Genomic DNA, 25,374 nt, shown 5'->3' on the forward strand with positions numbered 1-25,374 from the left:
AATCATACATATATAATGAGAATTGTTAAAATACTCATGAAGTCATGATAAAAATATATAGTGACCATAATCTTGAGTAAAAACCAAGTCAAAAATACATGATATTTAATTAAATATATAAAAACACAATAATGGAATCAAGTAATCAACTAATCTATTCAAAATCAAAACTCTATCACACTACAAAATGAACTTATATCATGAAGTACCAAATTAAACTTAAAGCAAAAAGAGCAAAAACAACGATGATATTATTCATAATTTGCTGAAATAGGTTTTTTTATACATGTTTTTAAAACAGTCGATGGATTGTGCATTTTGTAGGTTAGAGGGTAAATTATTCCATACTTTGCCGCCTTCGTAACGTAAACTATGCTTGAAAATTTCAATACTAGGCTTGGGAAGGACAACACTCATTGAGTTAGCCAATCTCGTATTCATTGGATGCCGTTCAAAAACCATGTCAATAGCATTGCACAAACGTAATGGAGCGTAACCATTATACAAGCAAGGAAATAGTTACGTCTTTCTTCTAAAACCTGCCATTTCAATCTTTTAACAATATCAAGACCACTTTCATTAAAATCAAAATTCCGTTCAACTATCCTTGCTGCTCTTTTTTGTAATCTAAAAATAATGTTCTTGTTGTAAACAGAACAATTCCCCCATATCGAGCATGCATAATCTGATATAGGTTGGATTATACATTTATAAATTTTATTCAACACATTCGTATCGGTGAAATTACTGACCTTTTTCAAAGAAAATATTTTATAAGCTAACGATTTACTGAGCTTCTTTACATGGATATTCCAGGTTAGGTTTTCGTCCAATTCAATTCCTAAGTACCTAATGTTTTTTTCTTGTTTGATTTTATTTCCATCCAAAGAAATGTTTAAATCCTGACTATTTTGCGAGTTGCGTTTCAATAACATACTGTAAGTTTTTTCAGTATTAACTTTTAGTTTATTTCTTTTATACCACTTATTAATTCCCTCTAGATCAGCCTGCAGCTTATCCCTAATAACTTCGATATTCTTATCAGAAATATATATAACAACGTCATCAGCATATATATTGCATGAACATGATCTTAGACATTCACTTATATCATTAATAAAAACAAGAAAAAGTAAAGGACCCAGTGCACTGCCCTGGGGTATTCCAATAGACAGACTCTTAAAATTAGACAGTTTCTCATGACAATAAACAGTTTGTTTTCTACCAGACAAGTAGTTTGAAAACCATATCAACTCATTATTCTGAACACCATATCTTTCCAATTTTTGCAGTAATAACTTATTATCGATACAGTCAAAACATTTCGATATATCGAGGAAACAAGTACCAACCATTTCACGTTCATTAAAAGAATCATACCAATCATCTAAAATCTTATGTAAACTTGTTGTTGTCGAGTGGTTTGGTAAAAAAGCATATTGATCAATATTTATAAAGTTGTGTTTTTGAAGATATAAAAGTAATTGACTCTGAATTTCTTTTTCCAGTAATTTAGCTAAGTGACATACCACCGAGATGGGCCTATAATTAGTCATATCACCCAAATCCCCTTTACCCTTATAAATGGGAGTGGTTCGATTAAGTTAGTTATTTCATTAAGTTAGTCAGTTAAAAGTTCAAGATGTACACATTATTGCAAAAAGCCATTTTTATGTTTTTCGTACTTGCGAAATTTGCCGCCTAACTTTTTAGATGATTGTTTTCATGACAATCATTCGTTTGTTCCATACTCTACCTGTCACATTCGCATTGATGTCCTAAATTATGAAAAGTATGAATTTTCTCGTGCCAGTACCACTATCACATTTAGTTGTCCAAAATTATGGAATTTGCTTTGGTTTGAAATAAAGAGTTTGAAATGTCGAGTTTTAAAAAGAATTATAAAATTGAATTGATTAAGTCTTACATCCCCTGATGAAATACCCTTTGTTTCGTCTTGTGTGTGCGCGCGCGTGGTGCATGTGCGTGTGTCTAAACTATTTCGTACTTCTCTCTATGAATATACATGGTATGTCATTACAGGACAAACCTGTCATTGGACCTTGTTTGTCCCTCCATATTTTGATATGTTTTTTTGTTATTTATATCTGTTGTATCTTTGTACATCACCTTTTATTGTTGCTGACTTAATTTATACCTTTACTAGATTGTTATGTTTATAGGTATAGTTGTGTATATTCTTATTGTCGTTTTTATCGAAGTGTGGAAAAATTAATTAAAATTGAAATATGGTATTTCCTACAAGAATATTAAAGGTATTTATATGACCGTGTAATTCTGCATGAAGTTGATAATTATCTCCGGAGTCGGTATACGAGAAAACAAATATCTTGGTTTTGCTTTTTCCACCCAAACTATTGAATACTATTATGCAATCGCGTATATTATATCAGATATATAACACTTTCTATTTTCAACTCTGATAATGATAAACCATCGTCATTTAAGTATTATACTCAAGTGTATGTACATGTATATTCAAGTTGGTGTGTACACTGCCAGCTTGAGTAGTGGTGTAGTGGTTCATTCAATTGACTCTCAATATAAGGGTTGACGGTTCGAATCCCAATCCGGTACTGGGAGGACATACATCCAAATTTGTCATTCTACACCCAGGTGTAAATGGGTACCTGGCGTTTGCTAGGGTAATAACGATTGCAGGGCCCTCATATAGAACATCAATGAGGCTTCCCTCGGTAAACAACATTATAATGTCGATGATTATAATTATAATTATTATCTAGAATCTTGATTATCACCAATGTTGCTGTTATTTGTATTATTATTATCATTCAAGGGCAAACTGACATCATAATGAATGAATAAATAAATAAATATATGAATATAATCGTTGTTGTTGTTATTGTTACGAGTGCTTTTTTGTTTAATGTTTGTTCTTCAAATGCCCTAATATTCAAAATACGACGAAGAATTGCTGAATCGTTTGAACTAACTAATCATGCCACATGTGTATAGTCCTATATAAACTGACTTTTCCCACTGAATTATATTGACTCTTTTTTTTCAATGTAATTACATGACCAGAAATCAACTTAATCTTTAAAGTAATATCATTTTACCGAGCTTCGACAAAGAGTGAGCACTATTTTTTCTTTCTCTTTTGCCCCCGGAAATTTGAAAATCGTGCCGGCCGCTATTTCGCTCAACACCGACCCCCCCCCCCCCCCTCCCCCCTTGAGCAAAAAAAAGAGGAAAATTTCTAGTCACAATTATTATTTTGCCCCCCCCCCCCCCCCTGTATTCGCGCCTGATTCTAACTGCTTTGCTCTTATTCTTAAAACTTCAGTTCATGCCTCTATAAAAAACAGGAGTATGGCATTTGCAAATGTTCAACATTTAGAAGGAGATATAGGATTTCCCGGCAAAATTCGCGAGTTTGTCATTCAAATTAATTTGTCTTGCGTTCAAATTTGACGGTTTTAGTGCAGTCAGGTATATCTCGGGTTTATATTCCATTTTCTAGTTTTCAAATCTATGGAATTTTCGTTAGAATCTACGTATGTTTCAATCAAATTAATGAACAATGTGCTTCTTTCGCTATTTGGTCATTCGATTTGGCGCAACACGATTTTCAGACAACGCGACGGACTACTTCTAGCATTCTAATTCATCATTAATATTGTAGCATTCAAATTAGCACTTTGTGCACTTAAATTGATGGTGAATATACATTTCTCGTTTATTACACACTTTTTATAGTTCATTCTTTTTCTTTCAAGATTGTTTTTTTCATGTGTATTTCATCATATTTCATTTTCTTGTATTTATACACTTATACTTATTAGATTTATCTGATATTCATCAGCATTTAAGTTTGATTGTTAAGAAGAAATAAACGACTGCGGACCTGGGTATAAGAGACGATGTAAATTACTTTTGTAAAATTCCGAGTCTGTATAGTAAAAAGGGGCGATTGAGGGTACCCCCACCTTTCCCTGGAATATGAACATATGTCCGTGCAGAAAGTCCATACCCCTTGATTTCGCCCCTTCTTTACTTTATGTCTGACTACACCAATCTGCATTGTCCTGAAAATGAATAAATGGAATAAAAGCTTAGACCCCAATGGCAAATCATGCATTTTAACTGCATTAGTTAAAAACTGTAAAAGTTTGTTGCAATTCTTCTCCCTAACATTCCTAACTTGAATAAAAATATTACGAATACGAATGACATGTGTTAATTTGAATGATAGAAATTACGTTTCGACAAGTGAGTATTAAATTGAATGCTAGTTGAGCAGTTTCTAAATTGAATGACAGATCTATGAAACCCTTCGACCAAAATCCTAAATTAAATACAAAAACTGGGAAGTTGAATGATAATTGGCATGGCAAAGCCGATATGCGCTAACTTAAATGCAAAGTAAATGAATTCGAATGACAAACACGCGAATTTGGCCGGGAAATCCTATATTTAGCCATGTCTTTAATTAGCCATCGATCTGCTGGCGGACAAGTAAACTATGAAACTCTCTAAGAAAAACAGAGGGGTGTGCTGGGTATAAGAGACGATGTGAATTACTTTTGTAAAATTCCGAGTCTGTAGTAAAGAGGGGCGATTGAGGGTACCCCCACCTTTCCCGGGTATATGAACATGTCTGTGCAGAAATGCCATATCCCTTGATTTCGCCCCTTATTTACTTTGTCTGACTACACCCATCTGCATTGTCCTGAAAATAAATAAATGGAATAACAGCTTAGACCTCAATGGCAAATCATGCATTTTAACTGCATTAGTTAAAAACTGTAAAAGTTTGTTGCAATTCTTCCCCCTCACATTACTAACTTGGATAAAAAATATTACGAATACGAATGACAGGTGTAATTTGAATGATAAAAATTACGCTCCGACAAGTGAATATTAATTTGAATGCTAGTTGAGCAGTTTCTAAATTGAATGACAGATCTATGAAACCCTTCGACCAAAATCCTAAATTAAATACAAAAACTGGGAAGTTGAATGATAATTGGCATGGCAAAGCCGATCTGCGCTAACTTAAATGCAAAGTAAATGAAATCGAATGACCTTTCGGTTACCTAACTTACCTTACTAAATTCCTCGAGTAATATCTGGGCATCAGTTTGAGGAAGAAGTTCATATAGAAAATTGATTATAAAAGTTCGAAATTCCAAACTCCATCGTTCAAATTTAGTGTTTTTCTTGCAATTCTTCTATGGATAAAATGCAAAAGGATTGCGTTTTTAAGAAGAAAAAACTGCCCCTCAGTCGTTTTGTTTCCTCGCGGCTTGTAGCCTACAATTATTATTACGTCGTGACTGGAAGCCATGATCCTATACAAAGGGCACATACATGCCTTTTCCCACTACATCATAGTTAAACAGAATCGATCAGAAAAGGTTGATCATCTAGCATATAAGTATATTGGTGTGTACTGCAAGGTTCTGGAATCATCAAAATGATAAGAAATTTGGCCCAGTCTTCGTAAAGTTACACTACACAGAAAGATGTATACGGGACTATACGCACACGTGTGCGACACGTGCGTTTATCTCTAACATAAACTAATATACCAAATATATCAATTTATAGGCGGTTTCCCGGCAAATTTGTTATCATCATGTATTAGTCAAAACATATTCTTTCACATGATTGGTAATAAGAGCTTCCATTTCATTTTTTTTTTAAATAAAGTGGGGCGTTTCCAATACTGGTCTTTACCAAACATGCCATATATTAATTAGCTAATTCTCGAGTTTGTTTATATTCTGAAATACCGGGCTGAACGTTATCACGCAAGATCTTTTTGAGTACAATATGGAACGGAGTTGCAATATACTGACATTGACATGTTAGTAAATGATGTATCGAAGACTCATTATCAACACAGTCTTATACATAATGCATGGGCATGGCATATAGGAGAGCACATTGTGATGAGGATGTTCCTTTCTAGTTTGATTCACAGCTTTGAGTTTGTATTTATCTTTTATCTTTTACAAAAGATAAAAATAATAATTAAAAAACAGAAACAATAATATCATGTTCCATTAGTTTTTGAAATTATCGGCTTCACACTATTATGAATTGATATTATTCTTTAGTGTGATTATTAGTTAATCATCATAATAATAATAATAATTCTTCTTGCATTAAGTTTTGTAGATGTGTATGTAAGCCTGCTTCCTACTCCCCTCTCGATCTCAAATAGGCGCTCATCTATACTCTTATAGTATTCACATCTCTCTATCTCTCTTTTTCTCCGGCCTCAATTTCCTTTCCCACTCTGAAATAACTTGATAACTTTTAGTCTTAATTTGCATCTTTTTGTTCATGCGATATTTCGTCAAAAGTATCTAGGCCTGCTGACTCTTTTTGGCATGTGCTGCTGGTCAGATCTAATAAGTGTTTTAAGCGTAGCATCAAAGATTCTAGAAAAATCGGTCTGTGTTCAAATTGAAAGATACTTCAAAGAAAATGATATAATTTATGAATTTCAATCTGGTTTTCGACATGATTATTCGACTGAAACATGTCTAATTCATTTGACTGATTATTTGAGGAGAGAAACTTCCCAAGGGCGCTTTGTTGGTATGGTGCTCCTTGATCTGCAAAAAGCTTTTGATACAGTTAATCATTGCGTCTTATTGAAGAAGTTACAACTAATGGGTTTTGATAAGGCAAGTTTAGATTGGTTTAGATCCTACTTATCTAATCGGCACCAAGTAGTGGCCATTCATGATATTCGTTCCAAACTAATGCCTATAACTTGCGGTGTTCCTCAGGGAAGCATTTTAGGCCCAATTCTATTTTCAAGTTATATATATGATATGTGTATTTGTATAAAAGACTTCAAACTATTATTGTACGCAGATGACAGCGTACTACTCTATTCAAATCCTGATCCTAAATATATTGAGGAAAAGCTCAGTGAACAGCTGTCGTGTGTCGATTGGATGACTGATAATAAGCTTTCTTTACACTTGGGAAAAACAGAAAGCATTTTATTTTGTTCTAAAAGTAGTTCTAAAAAGTCATTTGAATTCAAAGTGACACACAATAATCAAGCAATCAAGAGAAAAGAGTCTGTGAAGTATTTAGGCATTGAGTTGGCTAGCGCAATTTCATTTTCATCTTTAGTAGAATCAGTTGTAAAAAAAGCAAATTCTCGTCTGAAATTTTTGTACAGATATCAAAGTTGTATGGATTTAAAAGCAAGACGTACACTCTGTTTTGCTCTTATTCAATGTTTATTTGACTATGCTAACTGTAGTGATAGCTACATGTAGTTTAACAGAGTCTGCAAATACAGACTAGCATGTATAACTAAATATAGAATGACATGCAACCCATGACTCATGCCAGGTCATGTTATGAAACAATGAGTACTTGTACAAGAGATGCTACAAAGATGTCTGACTGACACAGAGCCTCAATAAAGCTATACAACTTATTAGTTCAATCAAAGCTCTCCAACTGGTCTTTTATAAGAACATAATATGGTGTCAGAACTTAGCAGCCAGTGTTTGTGCTGAGCGACCCAGCCTACAGTATATAGATATGGAGGAATCATTGAAATCAGGCCAGTTCAATCCAATTCTTTGTGATGTGAGAGATGATGAGAGCTAGAGGGCTTAGAGTTTTATAAGTGTATGTCCAGTGAATGTAGTTATGTCCATAATAGTTAGCGCTGTCGTTGTATGGATTGGAGTGCATACTTCTGTGCCGGGCCAGTTCCAGTTTAACGGGCAGTAAGCGTGACATATATGGGACATGAACATACAGAATAACTCAGTGAAAGTTAATAGTTGAGCTTAAAGTAATTGTTGCAAAGATACAAAAAGAAAAAGCTAATTGTTATGCTGTTCATGTGAGTGACTACACTAGGCTAAGAAACAAAAAGAAACAAAAAGAAACAAAATGGCAAATCTCAGTCAACCTCCTCCACTCGACTTAAAGGGAAACATGTCCGAGAACTGGAGAAGATTTAAACAGAAATTCACTCTATACAATGTTGCCTCAGGAATGTCTGAAAAAGATGAAAAGTTACAAACATCAATGCTTCTACACGTGATTGGCGATGCTGCCTTGGAATTGTATAATACGTTTGTATTTGCTGAGGGTGAGAGCATGAAGCTTGAGAAAGTGTTGAACAAATATGAGGAATATTGCATGCCGAAACGTAATCTAACGTATGAGAGACATAGATTTTTCACAAGATCTCAGTTAGTGCATGAGAGTGTTGATCAGTACGCAACAGAATTGCGGAGTCGTGCTCAGTCATGTGAGTTTTCCATGTTGAAAGAGAGTCTTATCCAGGACAGAATTATCTGTGGTATTTTAGACGATGGTCTAAGAGAACGTTTGTTGAGGCAAGATGATCTTACATTGGTTAAAACGTTGCAAGTATGTCGTGCGGCTGAACAAACTCGAACGCAGGCACAAGCGTTGAGTTCCGCAGGGGAAAACGCCTCAATTCCGGTAGATTCTTTCAGCAAGACTAAGAAGAAATTTCCTGGTTCAAAGTCAAAACGGTCAGAACCTCAAGGTCGTACTAAAAGTGATGCATGTAGCAGGTGCGGAAACCGACATAGCAAAGACAAATGTCCCGCACAAGGTCAAACATGCAAGAAGTGCGGTAAGCAGAATCATTTTGCTAAATGTTGTAAAACCCCAGTAGCCAAGGTCAATGAACTGCAGCACTTGGAGGTAGATTCAGAAGGTTTCATGATTTGCTCTGTTGAATCAAAAGAATCCAATGATGAATGGATAGTTAATCTACTAGTCAATAACCAGCCGGTTGACTTCAAGGTTGATACTGGTGCTCAGGCGAATCTTCTTCCTGAGACAGTATTTCACAAATTGAAACCAAAACCAAAGCTACAAAGAGCCAAAGTGATGTTGACAGGTTATTATGAGACAGATATCCCGGTCAAAGGTCGTTGTTGTGTACAAGTTGAGTACAAAGGGATCAAACGCAATGTGCCATGTCTATAGTCATTCCTGGAAATCGTCAGCCTTTGTTAGGATTACGGACGAGTGAAGACTTGTATCTGGTGAAACGGGTGTATCATGTTGAGAAACAAACTGAACACGTAACAGGTAAAAGTGTAGTTCAAGACTATCAAGATGTGTTTGTAGGTCTAGGTTGTCTTCCTGGTAAACACCACATCACATTGAGAGAGGACGCACATCCTGTTCAGCATGCATGTCGCAAAGTTCCATTTCCACTTAAAGATAAACTCAAAGACGAGTTAGATAAGATGGAACGAATGGACGTAATCACACGAGTTGATGAGCCAACTGATTGGGTTTCTTCTCTCGTGGTGGTGATGAAAAAGAACGGTCAGCTCAGGGTCTGTCTAGATCCAAGAGACCTGAACCGAGCAATCAAAAGAGAACACTATCAATTGCCATCAAGAGCTGAAATAACTGCACATTTTGCAGGAGCCAAATACTTCAGCAAGTTAGATGCGTCTAGTGGTTTTTGGCAGATCCAACTAGATGATGAAAGCTCCAATTTTTGTACGTTTATCACGCCATACGGAAGGTACAAGTTCTTGAGACTACCTTTTGGTATTTGTAGTGCTCCGGAAGTCTATCACAAGATAGTGCACCAACTGTTTGCACACATTCCGGGAGTTAACACAATGATGGATGATGTGATTGTATGGGAAACTACCCAACAGGAGCATGATGACAGGTTGAGAGAGGTTCTCAGCATTGTGAGAAAAATGAATCTCAAGTTGAACAAAGACAAATGCGAGTTCAATGTCAAGAAGCTCACATTCATTGGTGACTTGATCAGTGATCAAGGAGTCCAACCTGATCCAAAGAAAGTGTCTGCTATCTTGAACATTGAGAGACCGAAATGTCGGAAAGATGTCCAACGGTTCTTGGGGATGATCAATTACCAAGGGAAGTTCATTCCAGATCTGTCGACCAAGTCAGCAGCGCTGAGACATCTACTAGACAAAAAGAATGTATGGACATGGGATCATGCACAAGAGGATGCATGGAATCAGCTGAAACAAGCTCTGATACAAGAGCCATGCAGTCCTACATTTTTATGACAGCAAGAAACCAACCAAGCTGTCAGCAGACGCATCAAAGGATGGTATTGGTGCAGTGCTACTACAGCAATATGATCAAGATTGGGTTCCGATCGCATATGTATCTAGATCAATGACTGATGCAGAGACTAGATATGCACAGATCGAGAAAGAATTGCTGGCAATCACATACGCATGTGAAAGATTCCATCAATACATCTATGGACAACAAGTAGAAGTGGAGACTGATCACAAGCCACTTATTCCACTGTTTGTAAAGTCACTGGGTGACTGTCCCCTACGCATTCAAGGTTACTCATCAGGGTACAGAGATATGATCTCAAGGTCTTGTACACGCCTGGAAAGTACATGTATACTGCTGATACATTGTCCAGAGCAGTAGATCCAAAGGCTGAGTTGAATGCTGAAACTGAGGAGGATATCAGAGTCTACGTAGATGCTATTGTCAAGAGCATGCCAGTTACATCAAACAAACGAAATCAGATTGTCGAAGAGACAAAGAAAGATGATCAACTGCAAGAGCTGCTAGGCATCATCAGAGATGGTTGGCCGGAAACGAAGCAGCAATGTCCAGTAAGAGTCAGGGAATACTGGAACATCAGGAGTGAACTCTCTGAAGCGCAGATGGCATCATCTTCAAAGGCAGCAAAATAGTGGTTCCCACTACTATGAGAAGGTTCATGCTAAACAAAATCCATGAAGGACACTTAGGCATCGAGAAGTGTAAGAAACGTGCTAGAGAAGTCATCTATTGGCCCAGAATCAACACAGACATCACTGAAATGGTCCTAAGTTGTACTTCATGCCTAATGTCCAGACCAAAACAGGTCAATACTCGATCAGTGAGGGGAAGAAAGGAGGATCATAAGGTGAAGCAAAAAGAGCGATTCGACAAACATGCTCGAGACTTGTCAAAGCTAAAGCCTGGAGATCATGTCATACTCCAAGACATGAAAACCAACACCTGGTCGAAACGTGGTATTGTCAGGTCTGTCCAGGATCGAAACAGATCATACCAGATCGAGACAGAAACAGGAGAGATGCGTCGCAGAAAGAGACGTCACCTCAGGCCAGTCCCACGTCAACAACAAGCCGAGTCTATTCCACTACCAACACAGGATGACTTCGAGCTAGATGACACTGCAGAAGCTACAGAGCAACCAGCATCTGAAGAAAGCTCAACTACGTCATCAACCAGAACCAGAAGCGGACGAGTTATTAAACCGCCAGATCGCTTGAACTTGTAAATAAATGAAAGCGAACTACAGAGAAAGACTTTCGCGTTTTGTAAATAGTTTATAGTTACAGAGTTCAACTTGGACTTTAAAACATAACTGCAGGATTGCATGAGCATGATATATATATTTGCATGTTATAGCTTAAAAATATAACCGGATTTAATCAGTCACTTTGATTACAAAAATCAACAGATATCACTCAACCTCAACGGAGAATTCCAGTTTCGCGAATCGCAACCTTGAAAGATATGGACTGTCGCGTAATAAGTTATATATTTGAAAGCGACAGTACTCCAGCTTTAAGGGACAGAATAATGCCCTAGTACAGTCGCGAGTGTACAGGTAGTCCACCCTGTCACTCTGTACAGTTTAAGAAGTTTTATATATGTATATGTAAACCTCTAGCTTTTAAAGAAGGGAGGTGTAGTGATAGCTACATGTAGTTTAACAGAGTCTGCAAATACAGACTAGCATGTATAACTAAATATAGAATGACCTGCAACCCATGACTCATGCCAGGTCATGTTATGAAACAATGAGTACTTGTACAAGAGATGCTACAAAGATGTCTGACTGACACAGAGCCTCAATAAAGCTATACAACTTATTAGTTCAATCAAAGCTCTCCAACTGGTCTTTTATAAGAACATAATACTAACCCTGCATGGTATAGTAACATAAACAAGTCAGATCAAAAGAAGTTGAAGATTATACAGAACAAAATGGTGAGATTTATCAACTGTTCTGGTCCAAGAACTCATGTTGGCTACAGCGAACTTTCTAAAGCTGGTTTTCTTGAAGTCGACCAAAGATCAAAACAACTCGTATTGCATCATGTGCATAAAATATATCATACTAGGTCGAATCATTATATTCGATCCAACTTCGATCTTGTTACTGACGTACATGATTATAATACAAGAAATAGACGATTCAACTTTAAATTACTTGAAAGAGTAGGTAGTATTGGAAATTCGTTTTATTACAATGCCATAAAACATTGGAATTCCCTTCCCAATGGTGTAAAAGAAATAGGAAACTATGATCATTTTAAGAGGAAATTAAAGGAATACCTAATACTTGACAGTCAGAGAAGAGAAGTGAATGACATATTATATGATTGAAATTTTTATTCTTCTGTCGGTTCATACTTTTTCATGTTGTATATACTTATGTTTTCGTACGTTATAGAAATTCTACAAATTCATCATTATTTTCCTCTTCTTCCTTCTCCTCCTTTTCTTCTTCTCCTTCTTCTTTTTCTTCTTGTACTTAATATCATTTCTATCATCAGTTTAATGTTGTTATTATTATTATCTTTAATAAGTAGTTCTTTTAATTTTCTTATCTGTCTGTAAATATTACTATTTTAACTTATTAATTTTATACATGTCTGTAAGGGACCCCACTGGAAATAAGCTCTCGAGCTTTCGTGGGTTATCCTGTTCAAGCTGACTTTTTTTGATCTGTTATTATTGTATATTGTTGTATGTTGGAAGCTTGTCGAATAAAAATCAATCAATCAATCAATCAAGTGCACAAAGAAAATGAATTAAACTATGATTAACATCATGGTCACTACTATTATCATTCTTGTTGTTGGCGTTATATTAATCACCATTGAAGGATAATATATAATCTTCTTTTCAGATTTCAGCCAAAAGTTTCAACGCGCAAGTTTCTGCCGAAGTTCATTATAGAAAGAGCACAGGTAAAACACAAATCCTACCAATTTAAAAGGTCTAAGGCATTTCTAAGGAGTGTGTGTGTGGGGGGGGGGGGGGGGGGAGGTGGTACGAAAATCTCAGACAATTCATAAAAAGGAGCACATCTCTTGTGACCATGTCATCCACATAAAAAAATATACAAAAATGCTCTGCGGGCCAATAATAGTTTCTCGATCTTATCAAAATCATCCAGAGCAATATCTTTGCACTGAAATTGATTTCATGTCAATATTCCTGGAGGATAATGAGATTTGAGTTTTTCTAAATAGTGTCAAAAATTGTCGGATGGCGCGTGTGGAACGGCCAAGACTCGAACCCAGACGGGTACGTGAGTTTTGGCAAGAGCTCGCTTGTGCGAGGTATTTAGACAAAAATCCGAACGAAGTATCCACAATGCATAGCCGACGTACGCAATGTTTATGAACGGTATTTATCTATTCGCTTTTCATGCGCTTATTCATGCCACGTCGTATCAACGGTACGGCCACACAAAAAATGAGACGAGCCTGGTAAAAATTGGTAGGCCAAGGGTAACGTAGGCACAGCGCCCAACTGAGACTCAATAATACACTGTTCGACCTCTACAAGTTGACAGAAAAATCCTGTTATGCATATCTACGCATAAATTATACGTTCTGTGTAGGGCCTAAATCAAGGGAAGTTTTGCTGGCTTTTGGCGGACGGAGGGCTTCCAAACATGAGTTTTGCTGATGCGTCAGTTTGACTTCCGTAGTCCCGGATATCGACAATATTGCAGGGAGCTGAGCTGAGCGGTTTGAGCAATTGACTATCGACGTGTTCATTTTTTGGAGCCGAGTCAGAGAAAAACAAACTAAATTCATTGGAATCTAAGCCAAATCTAATTTTCGAAGATGGCTCGTATCCACGTTACAACATGTGAGTGATTTATTTTCATTTCTGTTTCCTAATCCTACACTGTACTACTAGATCTATGCAGGGCGCACACAATATAGACCTCTAACGTTAGATCTAGATTAAAAGTTTGTCTAAACCTCATCAAAATTCAAGCAATAAAATCAAGGAAGCTAGCTAGTAACTGAGTAACTTCTGCTTCTACGTCCGTACTTGACAGGATCCATAAGTCAGGATATAACGTCAAGGTTGAAATGTCTGGAAAGGTACAAGGTGCAAGTAAAAACGATTCTCAGCCATCAATGGCGTTTCTGGAATAGGGCTCCCTGGCCCTGGAAGGTTTCTGCTGTTGCAGAAACCAATGATATATCTGGAGGGAGCATGTACCTAGACCGAAAGCTTCAGTCTCTATAATCGTCGGTTGTTCCACTGAGACTACGTCTGGCTCCACTAGACCTCCGGTTATAGAGACTGAACGACTGCCTATGCCAGCCTGTGTTGAACTTATTCCGCTAGATTTTAGCCGCTAGGCCCCTCCCACAAACTTGCCACGGCCGTATTGTTATGCCCCCAAAATCCCCCAAAATGTCATTTTACCTCGTTCATTTCCAATTTTAAATTAGGCCTAGGCTATAATACATCGGTTCCACTTACTAACTTCATTGATATAATCCGTTTAATGGTCCCTTTTAAGGAAATTATCGGTCAAAATCGACATCCATGTTGAAAATCTTGCAAGCCGTGTTTAACTCTCGCTGCCGTCAATCTCATCCCTTCTAGTCTACGCCGAAGGCAAAATGATTATGAAGGAAAAACTGTGCGCCATCTACACGTTCGTAATGGCGTTATCACAGTTTTTCCTTCATAATCATTTTGCCTTCGGCGTAGACTAGAAAGGATGAGATTGACGGCAGCGAGAGTTTAACACGGCTTGCAAGATTTTCAACATGGATGTCGATTTTGACCGATAATTTCCTTAAAAGGGACCATTAAACGGATTATATCAATGAAGTTAGTAAGTGGAACCGATGTATTATAGCCTAGGCCTAATTTAAAATTGGAAATGAACGAGGTAAAATGACATTTTGGGGGATTTTGGGGGCATAACAATACGGCCGTGGCAAGTTTGTGGGAGGGGCCTAGCGGCTAAAATCTAGCGGAATAAGTTCAACATAGGCTGGCATAGGCGATCGTTCTGTCTCTATAACCGGAGGTCTAGTGGAGCCAGACGTAGTCTCAGTGGAACAACCGACGATTATAGAGACTGAAGCTTTCGGTCTAGCATGTACCATGCTGCAACTGTCCGTGGGAAATAAGCTACACACGCTCACACATTAGCTGCATTACCATCCTGGCTGTGTACTAAAAACTGTTCTTTTGATTCTCAACATTTCAAACACCACTGTACAAAAGAGTTCACGCAAAATCGGTAGGCGACTTCTAGTCTAGACTCCTAATTGATCTATTATTCTAGGGATTTAGGGTCTAAGTTAAGTGACAATTGCAATTGTGATGACACCTAAATAAATAGCAGTAAAATACAATCTTTTCAACTTACCGATGCATTCATTGTTAGAAAGAATATTTTAAAAATTCAAATTGTGACTGTGAGTCTACTGTCAAACTTACCAATCAGCCACATCATATTCATTGTGTGCATTTGTGTGTAATATGTGTAGTGTGTGTAATTGCTGCCTCTCAGGATGTAGTACTAGGCCTACAGCGCAGCGCTATACTATAGGTCAATACGCATTAGCATGTTCGACTCTAATGCTTTGCTGGAGTGCACACACTCATTCAATCACTCCTACAATGCATGAGGTTGAACCGTAAATAGACCGCTGAAAAATACAGGTAGTAGACTCCTCTGTATCATTCACGGGAGTTGTCAATACTGCAGTCTGTTCAATATTTTAGGCAAATTAGTAGTACAGGACTCTGGTTAAACTTGAAGGTACATACATTGTAATATCATGTTCATCAAAAAGGTCTATCACTTATTTGTTTTATTGTTTATTTCTTCTTGTTAGTTGTAACTAGTACAAGGGTGTCAATTGGGGGCTTCTAAGTTCCAGTATGTGGCATTTGATTGGTAGTTATTATGTTTCACTTGTTTTGTTTTTTGTTCTGATGTAGTCATAACGATATGTCTGGTTGCTCTGATGGTCTACGTGCTTTACTTCCACGTTCCAAGGTCCACCTCTGCAGATGCAGTGCCTGAGATCAAAGGTAATGTCAAATCATATATTCTACGCTCTCAAAATTTGCTCTATTACTTGCTGATATCAATCAACTTGTAAGCTATTGTACTCCAGAAATACACAGCTTTGTCTTATTTTAAAAAGAGACAAATATTTTGAAGTCTGGACTCGATCAGATCTGTGTCACACTGACTTGAAGAGAAGGTTGAGTTCTGGGGAGGGGAGAAAAATAATCTGTGAGCGTTATCATTCGAGTATCGAAGAACATTAGAGAAAAAAATATTCCTTGAAATGCCTTCAATATTTCCCAGTCTTGGTAAAAGTAACAAGCAACTGTACACAGAAAGAAGTATATGGGACTGCACAAACGTGTGGCTTAAAAATGAGCCCAATGAGATCTTTATTTTCAAGCTGTTCCATCATTTACATGTCATATTTAGAATATGAAGGCATTCAAAGAGCCATTTTTCTCTGATCTTGTTCCACACATGCATAATAACAATGAAAACGCTCACAATTCTTTTCTTCACCTCTCCCTAGAGCTCTTCCATCTCTTTAAGTCTGGCCAGGTTAATGAATGCAAAAAGTTAAAACATAATGTTGGTTTTTGCATGTGACTCAGAATTTACCATGGCAGTATAACAAGAAAGGAACAACAATTCACATTTAGGAAAGATTTGGAAGAAGGGGGGGGGGGGGGCCAAACCTCAGTGATGGCCATTATACATGTAGCTCTTTCAGGTCAATACTGGTACCAGGCCTGATAAAAACCCGATTTAAATTGGTTTCCCGATTTTTTTTTATTTTTCCCTATTTTTTCCCGATTTTTTTTTTCTCTTCCCGATTTATTAAAAAAATTTAAAAAAAAAAAAAAATCCAGATTTTTTTTTTTTTTTTTTTACCAATTTGTTTTCTTCTTCCATATTTTATCCTGATTTTCCTGATTTCCCTCTTATTTTCTCTACTCTTCCCTATTTTGCCCTATTTTTGTCCAAATTTTTTTTACTTGAAAGGCGGGAATGTTGATACATGCCATTTTTTCCAAGCGAATCCTCTTCTTTGTACCCAAGGGGGGCGTGGTTGAGGGGAAAACAAAAAACCTATTTTTTTTTTTAGTGCTCACTATCACCCCTGTGGTACATAAGATGGCATTATTTATATGCAGCGTCACATTGTACAACCATGCCTGCATGGGTATACAGGTTCATGTATGAAGTTTGTCTACAGTAATGGAATCGATAGTGAATTAGTACCCAACTGCAAGATATGGAGCAAAGTCTCTTGCAGATAAAATGGCCTTAAAATTAGGACTTGTCTTTTATCCAATACCAGCTCATCAATCACACTTTCTAAATTTCTACTTCTACCCATTTTTCTTACTATCCAGCTACACTGTAGTCTGTTCAAACCTCGCTCCTGTATCTGGAAAAAATTGTGTACTTTTTTGTGCGATAGAAACTTTCTTCTTTGAATAAAAAGCCTTTAAATATTCTCTGGATATGACAGTTTACTTGGGATGTGGGTGATTTGATGTCATTACTTAACTTTATACAAAAACATACCTGTTTACTAAGCAGAATGTTTTCTTTCTTTCATGTTCAAACTGCTCAGATGTCAACCATGAGACTCGACACAGTGTGCAGCGTGACCTGAGTAAGAATAGTTCATCCAATGGCACCATCAATGTCTTGATCTGTTCAGATGGTTCCACTCTTGGAGGGATGGTTGCAGCTATGAATAGCATCTATCTCAATTCTAGGACACATATCAAGTTCTATCTGGTGGTTGATACAGATTCTTTGGATCATCTAAGGTAGATGAAAGTTAGGACTTTCCTTTTTTATGTTGGATTTTACAGAATGGTTGATTTATCTGGAAGTTTTAAAGTGGTCAAGAGCAAAAGATGAAGAAACTCTCAAAGAAGAAGCAGACATCTTGAGCTGAAAAAAAGAACAAGAACGAACAAAGAACAACTGTAAAGCAATATACACAGGAATTCAAAGAAACAAATCAGGCGAAAAATAGATAGAAAAGATAGTTGCAAACTTTTGTTCATAAATAGCATAATAAGTAAACATAGGTTCTGCTGGTCTTGGTACCAACTCCTCTATAGAGTAAAGGACTTCATGCACCTGCTTGAAGCTGCATAGATACCGTGGCCTGATCTTGTTTTGGTGTAATTTTAGCCATTGGACATGGTAATCTGACTAGAAATCAAGACGAACCTCGCATTATACATACAATGTATACATTATATGCGACAGGCATTCAGAGCTTTTTACCTTATGGGGCATGGTTTGTTTGCCTTAACTTTTATTTTGAATCCGGAACCCCTTCCAAACAAGGTTAGTGTGGAGCCCTGCTTAACTGAATTGCCATGTTATTTGTATATTGTTGAATTTGGGTCTTGGTTGATCTTACCTTTTACTCATAAATGTAAGTCTAGAAGCTTTAGGATGTCTGTATTTAATGTTCTCCTGACTTTTTATCATCTTGTTTTATATCGTATATGATGTAATGATTTTTTTTTCTGTAATTCTCTCTCTCTTCAGCAAATGGCTCAGTCAGTCCAGTTTGAGAAAGCTAGACTACACCATCAAAGTTTTTGATGAGTCTTGGGTCAAAGATAAAATAGTTTTGAAGGATAAAAGAACAGAATTGGGATCACCGGTAAGTTAAAAATCAAAATACTTTTTTGTACCTCCTCTCCCTTCTAGTTATGATTATGGTCTTTCCAGATCTAAACCTTTTCTGAGCTAAGCCCATTCATATCTGCAAACATGAAATAGTGAAGTTTTGTAGCTATTCACTGATATGCTACCAATTATTCATAGCACATATGAAAGGATATGTCATAAAAATAAAGTATGTTGCTTCTCTGTTGATAAAGACCTAGACAAAATACTGTATCAATCTTTTTGAACATGTTATTTTTAATATTATCTAAGGACATAGGGTACTAAGAAATAAAAATAAGGTTTTGTGATTAAAAAAAATTAAAATGATGATGAAGATAAGTTCCCCTGTACATAACAATTCTCTTTCTTGCATTTGATCCTGTGTCCATTGTACAGCTGAACTATGCCCGCTTGTACTTCCCCAAGATATTCCCTGGTCTGACTGGACGTGTGATCTTCGTCGATAGCGATACAATCACCCAGGGTGATATCGCAGAGTTAAATGCTATTGATATCAAACCAGGGCATGTGGTAGCATTTTCAGATGACTGCAGTGCTGTCACTTCAAGATATGGTGTTATTATGGTATGAACAGCTTTTTCATTTCCACTTTGACATTTGATCCATTTATACCTGAATTACATCAAGTTTTCTTCTATCAGCCAAGCAAACTGAAATGTTTTGATGTTCTTAAACTTTTTTATGTCAAATTAACACCTACCTACAGATGTTGCTGAGGAAAAAAAAACGTTGATTTATTTGTTTATATACCTTTAAGTCTTAAGCACATTTTGAAACCATTTTTGTCAAAATCAAATATGCCTGTAAGGTGTTACATACAAATTTCAAATGGTTTCTTCAATTCTTTCAATTTCAATTCAAGGTCAAAAGAGTGAGGCTTTGGTCCATCTTAAGAAATTGGGAGGTGTTTTAAAGGCCTAGTTATTTCCTAAATCATGTTTAAGTCGCAGGTAAAAACAACAAGACACTTTTCATGTGTTTTCTTGTTGTTGATGTGTTTGTTAGTTGTTGTTTTTTGTGTCTGTGTACTGCAATAACAGTGGAAATCGTTAGTATACTCAATGATGAAATTGACCCTTTGTTGTATTTTCTATGATTGTAGAACCGGTATTCCAGCTACTTGAACTTTGGGAATGAGAACCTGCTTTAGTGACCACCTGTCTACAAAGGCCACTTTTTGTGTTTCCCTTAGGTGGTCGCTATCGACAGGTTTGACTGTATAATCAATGATGAAATTGACCCTTTGTTGTATTTGATATGATTATAGAACCGGTATGCCAGCTACTTGAACTTTGGGAATGAGAAGCTTCAATCTCTTGGTATCAACCCAATGGAATGTTCCTTTAATCCGGGTGTCTTTGTAGCTAATGTAGATGAATGGAGGAAACAGAATATCACAGCCAAGCTAGACTACTGGGTTACAGTCAACTCAAAGTAAGTCTAAATTGCTTTGTAACGCCAAGATTACTGCTGTTATAATGATTTGGCATAATCAAGACAGATTCTAAACAAAAATCCTGGATTTCGCTCATGCTGCAATCATAATTATAAACCTTTTGGTCAGTCAGGATTCCCATGACTTTTACAAGCCGATCGCCTGTCTGATTATCAAGATATTTCTTTACATTAAAGTTATTAGAGATAAAAAATAGACCAGTGACCAACCAGGGAGGTAGAGAAATGTAAAGTAATCCCTAAAACTCTTGTTTATTTGTGATTGTTTCTACAGAGAGGATGTGTATGGAAGTCAACGTGGCGGTGGTCATTCTGGTCCTCCAATGATGATTGTGTTCTACATGAAGTATTCACCTCTTCCTCCTGAATGGCACATCCGTCATCTAGGTGAGTTGAATACCCATCTAGCTAGAGCTACTTGCATTAGGGGCATGATCCTCTACTTATTCGTTGTTTGGTGGGGGGGGGGGGGGGGGGTCGGCTACAAATGTTTCATTTTCAACTAAAGGGGAAACAAATAGTTATCATCTGTTTCTGTATTTTAGAAATAGTCAGGGGTAATAATATATTTTTATAGCGCTTAGAGACATCGTATTAAAACGCTATATAAAAGCAAAATATTATCATTAATTATTGACTATGAATTATCTAAGAAAGAATTTTGTATTTTGGATACTTATAATCATTATGATGTAGATATTGAGAATACAAAATTCATTTTTGGCTAAATTCCCTGAAATTAGAAGTTAATTCTATGGTCATAGAGATATTTACTGCATTGTGGAAGTAAATGGGAATGACTGATTATGTGGTACTACATGTACATATTTGGTACACAGAATCGTGTATTGTATGGATGGGAATCATCCAAATAATAAGTAGTTAACCCAACCTTGCTGCCAAGCAGAAGTGCCGGTCGTAAGTTGTAAACAATTTGTAGTCATTTTTTGAAAGGTCAGAGCATTTCAAGAGCATTTCAGAGCATTTCAGAGCATTTATTCCATTGGACCTTAGGACATTCCCCAAGTATTTTTCACCTCGTGCTAAATTAAACACTCTCTAACCTGTAAACACTTTCAATGCTTATTGGATCTTGGTGCTTGTGTTTGATCCCATCAGGTGTTACTACCGGTGCACGATACTCAGATGCATTCTTAAAGGCCGCTAAGCTGCTTCATTGGAACGGTCGCTTCAAACCATGGGGTCACAACTCTCAACACACTCTCATCTGGGAGAAGTATTATGTGCATGATACTACTGGGGACTTCCAGATTGCTAGACGTTATGGGAATGTTTAAAGGAAGAAAAGCTCTCCTTTGTTTTGTAGTTTAAACAGACAGTAAAGGATCGTGTGTAATGTCTCTGTTTTATGTGAACTAAAGTAGAATACAGAGCATCTGATCAGCTGAATAGCATCGTAATCAATTAAAAGTGAAAAAACAGCCAGCTCACAGGTCTTGTAATTTAACTTACAGAAAACAATCAATACTAATTGTACACATTTGTCGGGTTCTAAAAGGTTCAAAAAGACATTACCTTGTGCCATTCTGCAGGGGTTTTGTTCCAGTTGTCTTAAAAAGTTTGGCACTTATGTACTCTTGCAAACATCCCAGATGTATATAATTTCACTTATTATTTCAAAGACCCAATTCAAAATCTATTGAGCCAGATAAACTGGGCTTAATTTCTAAATAGAAATAACACAATATTGTACTACACAATACAAGATTGAAAATTATCAAATGGACCAGACAAAATGTTAAGGAAAATGATGAAAGTAATACTTGTGTGTTGTTAAATTTTCTGTCATATGTGTACACCTTTTACGGAACACAAAAATTATCAGATACCTTTGACTTCTCCTTCATATTAAGATACCTGCTGCCTAGGTCAGGTCTCATTTACCCTTTGGACAATGTGTCAAAAAATGTAATACCAGTAATAAACAAGTTGACATTTTCCTGCAGAGCTATTCATAATTTTTCTTTATAGGCAGGTTATTTACTAGCATCGCTACCACTGCTTTAATGTATTTTCAATTGCGTCATCTTTCAGTGAAGGTGTATATATAGAGCGATTTCCAGTTCCTGTACCAATGACTCATCATGTTGGCATCATCAGTTGATGATGCATTGTGGGGCATTTCAGTTAATGCATAGGGACATTGTGAGTAGCGAATGGCAGTATGATTGTGTAAAGTCTCAGGTAGTGGCAGTAGACTACCCTGCCTTTAAACATTCAGGGTTGACTTTCCTTACATTCTTAATCAAAAGATTCAAGTACAAGTATAAAGTGGCTAGATCAATAAAAAGGCAGCTTAAAATCAACAACTAAGAACTCTTATCCATTACTGACCCAATATAAATAATGAACACCTGCAGTACCTTTAGAGATCTCAGTGCACATTCAGTTTTCATCATTTAATTATTAAATGGGGTCTTAAAGTGGACTTTTGTCACACCAGCGGCTCTTTTTTATGATATCCTTTTTAACAAGTTTGACATATTCTTCAAGTTTGTACTATTAGTCCATTATCTTGTAAAAAGAAGAAAACAAATATTTACATTAACCCTTTATTAATGCCACGCAAGTTATCTCCCTGTGCCACATTGTATTTATCATGTGATAGATATACCAAAGGCTTCGAGGTTATTTGATAATTTTTAGTGCAAAATAAATCTATAACATTGTCGAAAGGATTGTCATTGAGCTAATCAAGATGGGAAATGGGTAACTTTTAAAAGCAATTACGTTGCAATCCTTCCCTCATTTGGTGCCTATGATTTTGTGCAAGACTGCATGTCTGGCAAACGAGCAATCGTGCAGAGAGAGGCAAAGAAAGCAACAAAAATGTTTATATAATTGCTTGTATTTTACTCACTTATTCTAGGCATGCAAGTTCTGAACATGTAAAGGATAGAAGTCTTTAAATAGTGGTTTACAATTAGTGTCATACATGTACAACTAATTCTTTTTTCACAATGTATATAGTGGTAAATGATCTTGTGTATGAGCAGTCCACTACAAATCTAACATTGATTACCTATTTGACTTTTGAGATTGTTTGTTTTGTTTTAAGGTTTATTTTTCCAGAAGAAATCATGATTCTGAAATTCTTGACTATGGGATCTGGTTAACTCTACTTGTATATGTTGAATATGTGTTGTCTTTATCATTTCATTCTCAAACTCAAGCACACACAATATGGTAAACCACAATGGCAAAATATGAGTTGGCGATTGGGGGTGAGAAAAAAAGCGTCTGTCTGAAACAAAGATACCTGTGCATTCTCATGTGTGAATTATATCATAGAGGGTACTCAAATGTGAGAGACACATTCCACTTTATTATGTCTCTTTTTTTTATCCAGGATAATATCTCTTTGTAGGTATTTCGTAGCTGTTTTACCTTGTCATTTGGGAACAAGGCTGAAGAGGCTTAATTTCTTCCATATTGCAAACTTTGCAAAGTAGCTCTAAATGTGTGAGATTTTTGGTGCTTGTGTACATGTATGTGCTTCCTTTGATCAAACTAATGCAAGGTATGTGTTGTAAAATATAGAGTAGGTTATGAAAGATTTATTTGTACTTCAGTAGACTTTGCTAATCACTCTTTGATTCTGCTTATCATAAGTTATCAAATATAAGATATTTTAAATCATGTTGTTCATTGATTAAAAAAAAATTATTTACCAGTTAAAAGATATTCCACTTCAAACTTTTATTACTATGATATTGCTACTGTATTGTACTTAATATTGGCATGTACAATTAACTCCATTTGTGTAGCTCCTGTGAAAGACCATTTTCTAAATACCAACTCTATGTAAGCAACTCATGTGGCATTTAGATTGGTGTTATATACTATATACAGCGTAGATGTATAAATATATATTTTTTCTAATTTTTAATCACAACTGCCATGTAAAAGTAAAAGTATACAAATATTTATTTTGCATGTTAAGAGAAATATTAATACTTTTTCATCTGAAATATCATCCAAGACTAAATCATAGAATGTCATATTGCAACTTCATGTACTGGGTCCATGATATTGTGTAAAGCAAATACTTAACGGGTAATTGTTAAATAAAACATGCCCAAATTTCTTGCCAATTTGTGTGATGTAAGATATGCAATAATAACATGCTTGCAATGCATGCTCAAAGAAGGTCAGTATTCAAGGGAGAACAGGTTCATCCTGCACTGATGAATTATGAATCACAATGTATTATTCAGAAAGTATTATCAGTCCGAATTCCATGAAAGTCTGAGTTTCATAAGTCAAGCTAGTCATTTAATTTTCTTTTCTTTTTTCCTTCAGTTTATGATGACTGTGTAAATATAAATGTAGAAACCTATGATCGAGGAGTTAGGAGTTTCATTTTGAAAACATGGTCTTCTTTCATAGTGTAATTTGAAAGGTAAATTTGTATACATACCGTATCAGGTAATGAACTTCTAAACAACAATAATAATGATAGTAATAACACTTCTTTGTGATCTTGTTTAGATACAAATAATACATGTACTAAAGGCTTTCCATTATCTACAATGTATCATGCATTCATTATAAGAAATGTTTGGTTATACTGTCTTCTACAGTAGTTAGTTTTTAACAAGTTTATTTAACAATGATTTTTTTTAAAGAGTGTCATCAAGGTCTTTTATGCAATGTATTAGTTTACATTCTATCATGAAAATACTTTTGTGAAGTGTGTATTGGTGTTTAAGGACACAAGTTATAAACACAATAAAATGACTTTTTAAACATGAAATAGAGCATTGTGCACAGTGTTTAGCGTTTGTCATGGTAAGTTTTTTTTCTACAGCAAGGACAGTTGGATTAATTTGTATAATGATAAAGATGCAGATTGTTATTAAAGCTCGTCTGCACTAGTTTGGCCAGGAGGGATTAGACCACCCATTCATCAAATCAGCTCTCAATTGACATAAGAAAAATGGGATCATGGGGGACCAGTGGTCACCGATTAGGAACTGTTTGCTATATAGAGGGCGCAAGTATAGTTACAGGTAGTGCAGACCCGCCTTATTATTAATGTCTTGATTGTTACTGGATTTATTCTTGTGATTCATGCATTTATT

General features: G+C 36.2%; 1 long non-coding RNA gene across 1 annotated transcript; it reads left to right on the plus strand.

Moving 5' to 3' along the window:
• Nucleotides 1-13,489: 13,489 nt before the first annotated feature.
• LOC587299 lies at nucleotides 13,490-25,046 on the plus strand. Its single transcript, XR_004064288.1, has 8 exons — nucleotides 13,490-13,938; nucleotides 16,051-16,143; nucleotides 17,727-17,928; nucleotides 18,668-18,785; nucleotides 19,190-19,378; nucleotides 20,082-20,248; nucleotides 20,544-20,656; nucleotides 21,389-25,046. It is a non-coding gene; the product is annotated as a glycosyltransferase 8 domain-containing protein 1 (long non-coding RNA).
• Nucleotides 25,047-25,374: the final 328 nt, after the last annotated feature.

This window comes from Strongylocentrotus purpuratus, unplaced genomic scaffold (assembly GCF_000002235.5).
Source record: "Strongylocentrotus purpuratus isolate Spur 01 unplaced genomic scaffold, Spur_5.0 spur5_scaffold_16, whole genome shotgun sequence".
In the NCBI taxonomy this organism is placed as follows: Eukaryota; Metazoa; Echinodermata; class Echinoidea; order Camarodonta; family Strongylocentrotidae; genus Strongylocentrotus; species Strongylocentrotus purpuratus.